This window comes from Vicugna pacos, chromosome 28 (genome assembly GCF_048564905.1).
Source record: "Vicugna pacos chromosome 28, VicPac4, whole genome shotgun sequence".
NCBI lineage: Eukaryota > Metazoa > Chordata > Mammalia > Artiodactyla > Camelidae > Vicugna > Vicugna pacos.
In genome coordinates, this window is record NC_133014.1 from 4,445,282 (window position 1) to 4,451,495 (window position 6,214).

Consider the following 6,214-nt stretch of genomic DNA (forward strand, 5'->3'; position numbering starts at 1 on the left):
TTATAATAAGTCCAAGAAAGCTGAGGTATCACTGGAATTCCCTGTAAGCAACACTGACATACTTTATCACATGTAAAATCCTCAAATTTAACGTACAGTACTGGAATATGTCCCATAGGCATTTTATATTTTCTGTGGCTCTAAGTCTTAAGCAACTGCCATTATGAAGGAGAGTCAAGCCCGCCAAGGTGAGTCGCAGTATCACAGCCATGGGGGAGGTCACTGTATTTGCTGTACAATGTGCACGTCTCGAGCCCTTTATACCCCCGTTTTTCTAAAATCTAATTTCACTTAAACAAAAAACAGGCTGTGGTATTAGCAAAAACGTTGTGTCTGAGTATCATGGAAAATCTATGATTGCCCAAGGGATGGAGGGAAAGACATGTGGACCACCTACCCTGCTCCTATTACCCAGGAAGCCTGCTGAAAACAGTCACCTATCAATGGCCAAAATGCTGGACAGTCTTTCAGAGCAAAGCTCAGGTCAAGTTTTCTTCATCTAAATTGAGTTCACCTGAGCTCATTTTTCCCCCAGACAAGTTTCTTTCTCAAAGAAATAATTCTAATGTCAAAAATATATTCACTTGAAGAAAATGTACGCTTCATCAGTTTCTACTCTACAGAGGCTGGGTTTTAAAATAGCTTTGCTTTTTGCCATGTGAGTAATGAATAGAATTAGAAATAGAAATGTCTTCAGAAGAGAATCTGGTGCGTGGAACATAATCGTAGGGGGTTATTAATGCTGTCCATGGCGATTTAGAGCAGGTTCCTAGCCTTTGTAGTTCAGGGCAGGACAGAGTAGACAAGCTCTCTCCAGACAGACAGACTCCTTGGAGTTGTAGAAAGGACAAGATCCTGTCAGCGAATCTAAATGAGCAATCCTAAATTCTTACGCGAAGTCATGCTCACAGAAGAGAGCCCCGTCATGTTTCTCCATTTCCTCGACATTAAGCAAGACTTCCTTACTTGTTTCTCAGTTTCCTCCTGTGTTCAGTCTCCTCTGGGTGTCATGTGACCACCTGCATCCTAATACTGATGCAGCAGGCTGATTGTACAACTACATTATGGTACCAGCAGATAGTCACTCAACTGCAATCTGTCTGTTCAAACAAGGAAACAAGGCTGCCACCCAGACTTCCTCTTCTAATGAACAACAGGTATTGTTTCACATCTAAATGTTGCTCTAATGTAGGCTGCATGAGCCGACACCGCTTGAGAGGATCAGTTTATCTCAAAATATTTATTTGGGAATCATTTTCGCACCTTTTCTTTGAAAATTCTATTTCTCACATAAGGAAATTAAAAAGTAAAACAAGTGTTTTGTTTTGTTTTTTCTTAAAGTTGGCCTTTTACACTTTGAGCAATAGTTAAATGTGAATTATAGTTTTGCACGTAAGATTTCCCTTAATTCAAACCCACAGATTCCTATAAAAAGGGAGAAACTCTCGCTTTATTTCCCTCAATTCCATGTCCACCTCCGATCGCTCTCCTCATACTCTCTCTCTCTCAGCATCTCGAGCACTCCACCCCACCCCCAACTTCAAGAAATGCTGCTTTCCTGGGACAAAAAGTAGCCTTTATATGGTTTAAAAAGAAAATGTGAATCAAGATATCTCAAACACTAATGGGATATATTAAAGCAATTCAATTATTTTAATCTCTTTCATATATCATGAAATTATGTAGAACAATTTCATTGAAGTGTTAACGATCACTGTTGAGGCTGCAGTTGTGAACTGTTACACCAGCAAATATTGAAGAACATGAGTGCTGGTGACGATCTTTTGCGGCGCCTGCAAGTGAGGACCAGAATGACACCAGGAGGGGAATTTCCATCATAATCAGCTTATTCATTCTGTAATAACCTCCTTAGCAACCACGCTCCAGGATTATAATGTTCTATGATTAGTTTCAGCCCGAAGTTAATGTTGTTCTTTGAGTTAGTGTTTGCTTTACTCAAGTCATAACACTCTCACATAGAGCAAGAATACTTTTAATTATAAAATAATTATAAAAATAAATTGAATAAAATAAACGAACAATGGGTTAAAGGAAGATGAATTAGACCATTTATCTACTACATAGAGTAAGCCTTCCTTGAAAGACAAAATACATATGAAAGTTAAAAGTAAGGAAAGGCACCTTCCATGAAACAAAAATTACTTTTTCAGTTAATTTTAACCATATAATTTCTGATTCCATAAAGAAGATTTTTCTGTATTATGTTTAACTTATTGAGAGACATGGGTATGCAATTATATTTACTTATATATATGGTGAGAATGGCTGGGTTTCCCCAATATTTGTCAATGATTATATTTTATTCAACTGAATATTCAAAAGCAAAAACGTAAACTATATGATTTTTAAAATGTTATGATATTAACAACACAATTTAAATTATAGAAAATCAAGGTTCAGAAAATTCTCAGTCTTTACTCCAGTATAAACCAATGCCTTTTAAGAATATGTATAATTAGAGTGTGTGAATAAGTTTATAAGTAACAAAATCCTTTACAGTATTTTTATGTACAATTTTTACGATGAGAGCATTAATCTCTCATCTTTATATCAGAGATCAGTAACAATTACCTGTTCGTATCTGGGTTGAAGTTACATGAATATCAATATTTTATATCTTTTTGTGATGTATGAAATATAAGCATACATTAACAGTAATAAAGATATAAGCATATAATTTTATAAATTATACTTTTATAATGTAGTCTAGTGAGTGAAATCCACGGTCAAGTAACACTAGTTACAAAAAAAATGAATAAATAAAACCCATTGCCTTTCATTCTAGTTTAATTTTAATCCCAATGATGATAATTGAATCTAAGAAGATTTATTCATTTCCTACAAGATAAATTAAATAGTGATTTGGTCTGAATTGTTTACTTTGTACTTAATCATTATTAAAACCTTAGGAAATCTGTATGTGAATCTTCCAGAGACGCCAGTGTCTGCAAATTTATATTACCACATACACGAATGCATATCATATAATAGTTGTATATAATATTTTACACAGAAGAGTGTGTATACCCACATATCAATACGTGTGTGCTTATAGCATGTGAGTCAACGAAGTCATGTCCCTTCCCTCCCTTTAAGTTCTAGCTTAATTAAGATGATTTAAACAACAAAAAAATAATGTTACAGCAGGAGTTGTTTTTAGTTGAAAGAATATTTTAGAATCACATTTGATTACCTCAGTTATCTATTAAAACAGTTGAAACCTGAAAATTTAGTCAAAAAGAGTAAGGTGATCAAAACTGGTCAAATATTGTAAAAAAGCAGAGGGTGTGCAGTGACTTGGGGCCGGGCGTGAATCACACATGAGAACCTGAGAGCGACAGACAGTGTTGGATCACACGCAGCTCAGCACCTCAGTCTTCACGTGATTCTTATTTTCACAAATTTTTAACACATTTTCTTATTATAAACGAATAATTTCGCCAACTGAAATGTCAAATCGACATCGTTGTCAACCTAGTTCCCTTCTCAACTTCTTCTCCCACTCTGGATTCAATTAACCTCAACATACAAACTTACAACACTTGCACAATTACAATGGAGCATTGTGTGGAGAGGCATGGAAAAGGAAACATATATCGCGTTCTTAAAATTGAAAGAATCTATTAATTCAATTTCAAAGTCTTTGAAGTTTGAGAAAATGACATACCTCCAAGAGTTACAAATCTTTCCTAAAATTATTTTCGTGGTACTACTTTGAAATTTCACTGGGTGGGAATGATGAAAGAAATACAAGCCACAGATAGCAGTTTATCAAAGTTTTTTTCCCTAAGATACTATTTTAAATCCATTTTTCTTCTCAGGGAAAAGAGAACTTGAGATTGCAAAGTAAACAATCCTTAGAAAAGCTACTAAAGAAGGGTAGCAGGTACCCTCAGATTTTGGATGCTACACTGAGAAATCATGACTCATTTGGGTGAACTTTTTCCCCCCTCATTGCTTGTGCACTTTCAAGGACCAGAAAACTCTGCAATCCTTGTAAAATTCATTAAAAATACATATTTATTACACATGTGTGAATAGCCCATCAATTCTTCCCAAACAAGTGTGTTCTGAGTGGTTATCTACTTTTAGATCCTGCGTTTAAAAAAAGTTTTGGTGTGTCATCGGCGGCAGGATTCTGTGTTCAGGACGTAACATCAAGTCACCTGCATTTTCTACCTCCACGTGAATCTACATCTTCCCCAGGAGCCATTATTAGCAAATGACATTTGAATACAATGCGTTGCCCTGGTCCTGAGCCTGTCAACACTGTAACACTGACTGTGCTGCCTGGAAGCTTCACCCCCAAAAGTGGATGGAGCTGGTCACATGGGCGCCGCTCTCCTCTGGGATGCTTGCTCACAGCACTCCTGTTTCTCTGTTCTATCTCAGTGTGCGCAGGGCGTATTCTCCCAGGAAGGCAAAGGGACTAGCTACAAAATCAGAATCTCACAGCTTTAATTTATCTTTAGGATTTTTTTTTTTGAAAGCTTTTCTTTTCCTAAGACAGAAACACTCCAAACAGCCTTTGAAATCCTTATCATGACTCTGTTTCTCTTTTGTGGTGTTGGCTTGTGGAAAGGAACAGGTGTGTGGGGCTCCTGGAAAGGTGAAGTTCTGAGTGGGAGCGCTGCTCCGTCTGAGAACTCATTTACTCCTCTGCGAGAAGGTAGGAAACACGGAGAGAGAAGAGAAATCGATAGGTTTTGCATTTCCTGGAGGTGGTAAAAGACTGCATCAGGATGTAGGCTGACCGACACCTGCTGAGAACACTGAGGTGAGGGACAGGGTGAGGGCTGCCAAGCCCGCGGAGGAAGCAGCGCTGAGGTATTGACTGCGAGCTTTTAGAAAGTGTTTTAGAGAAAGTGGCTTGCCTTTGCTCCAGCAAGAACACTCAATACTAGAGAGTTTGGAAGACTGAAAACAGAGAACTTGCTGTGGGGAGAAAGGTTTAAAAAGTCAACACTTCATTAGACCCTCTTTCAAGGGTACATCTCTGAGAAAGAGTTCCTGGGGGTCCTAAATATGTCATCCACCCTGAGACAAGTGAGCAACTCCCCCCCTGCCAAAAAAACACATCATCTCTTAAGTTCAGCTGTTTGGGGAAGGTATTCTAAAGCAAAATGCTTTAAAAGATCAATCAGTGAGGGTTATTTCAATCACAACAATAAAACATGAAGCAGAGAAGAATCGGGAACTGCTCACACACCTGGCAGCTCTTGTGATTTTTAGATCAAGCTTATTTAGACCATGCTTATATTTTTTCCATGATTGAAATTCTATCACCGAATTTCATCTTCAAAAACAAACTCACTAGGAACTATTCAATAAAATTCAATTCTGAAGTTAGGAAATTCAGTCACTTATGCTTTTTTGAGAAGACAAAGGTTAGACAACCTCTAACCTTTAAACCCTTGGCTTTTCCCTTTGTTTTGTAAGTAGAGTGGCATAATTTTTTTTTTCTTTCTCCCTTCTATATTTCAGCCATTACAAAACAGAAACCAGAGTAATTTATTTGACACGGGATGGATCTTAAAACAAAACTTCTCTCAACCAAGGAAACTGAAAACTTCTCCAGCAAAGACACAGACACTCAAAATACTGCAAGGAAGCACGCTTACCTTTTACTTGTCCTGTCCATCTTAATATTTCACGTGCTAAAGTGGCAGTGTTCTGTGAGGCTTCCCCCCTTGGCAGAACTGTATGAACTGATACAGATTCAAAGAAAGCCAATAGGAGCTTTACCACCAAAAATGTGCAAAATCCAAGAATTAAAATGCCGTTATTTCGAATTGAGAGTACAGTCTATTTCTTAGAATATGTGACTCGGGGCATATTTCTTTGTCATTGTGTTGAGGCTCACTTAACCATAAAGAGGAAACAGGACAACAAAAGTGGAAGGGAGCTCAGTGAAGCATGGCTGGCTTGACAATCGCTTTCTGCAGGTTAGCCAAATTTCACTGGCAAAAGCTCGCCCAAACTCTTTTGTCTGCTACATTTGCACCATAATGTCGATCTCTCTTCGCGTCTTTCACAGATCGAGTTTGACCATTCCTCCCAGAAGATGGAAAAAGTCATTTTCGGTTCTGTCCGTAAAAGTTACTTTATACAGTATTGTGCAATCCTACCACAAAAGACACAAAAGGGGAGAGTGCACTTCACATGGCCACAATTAGGGCCTCTGTTTCCGCTC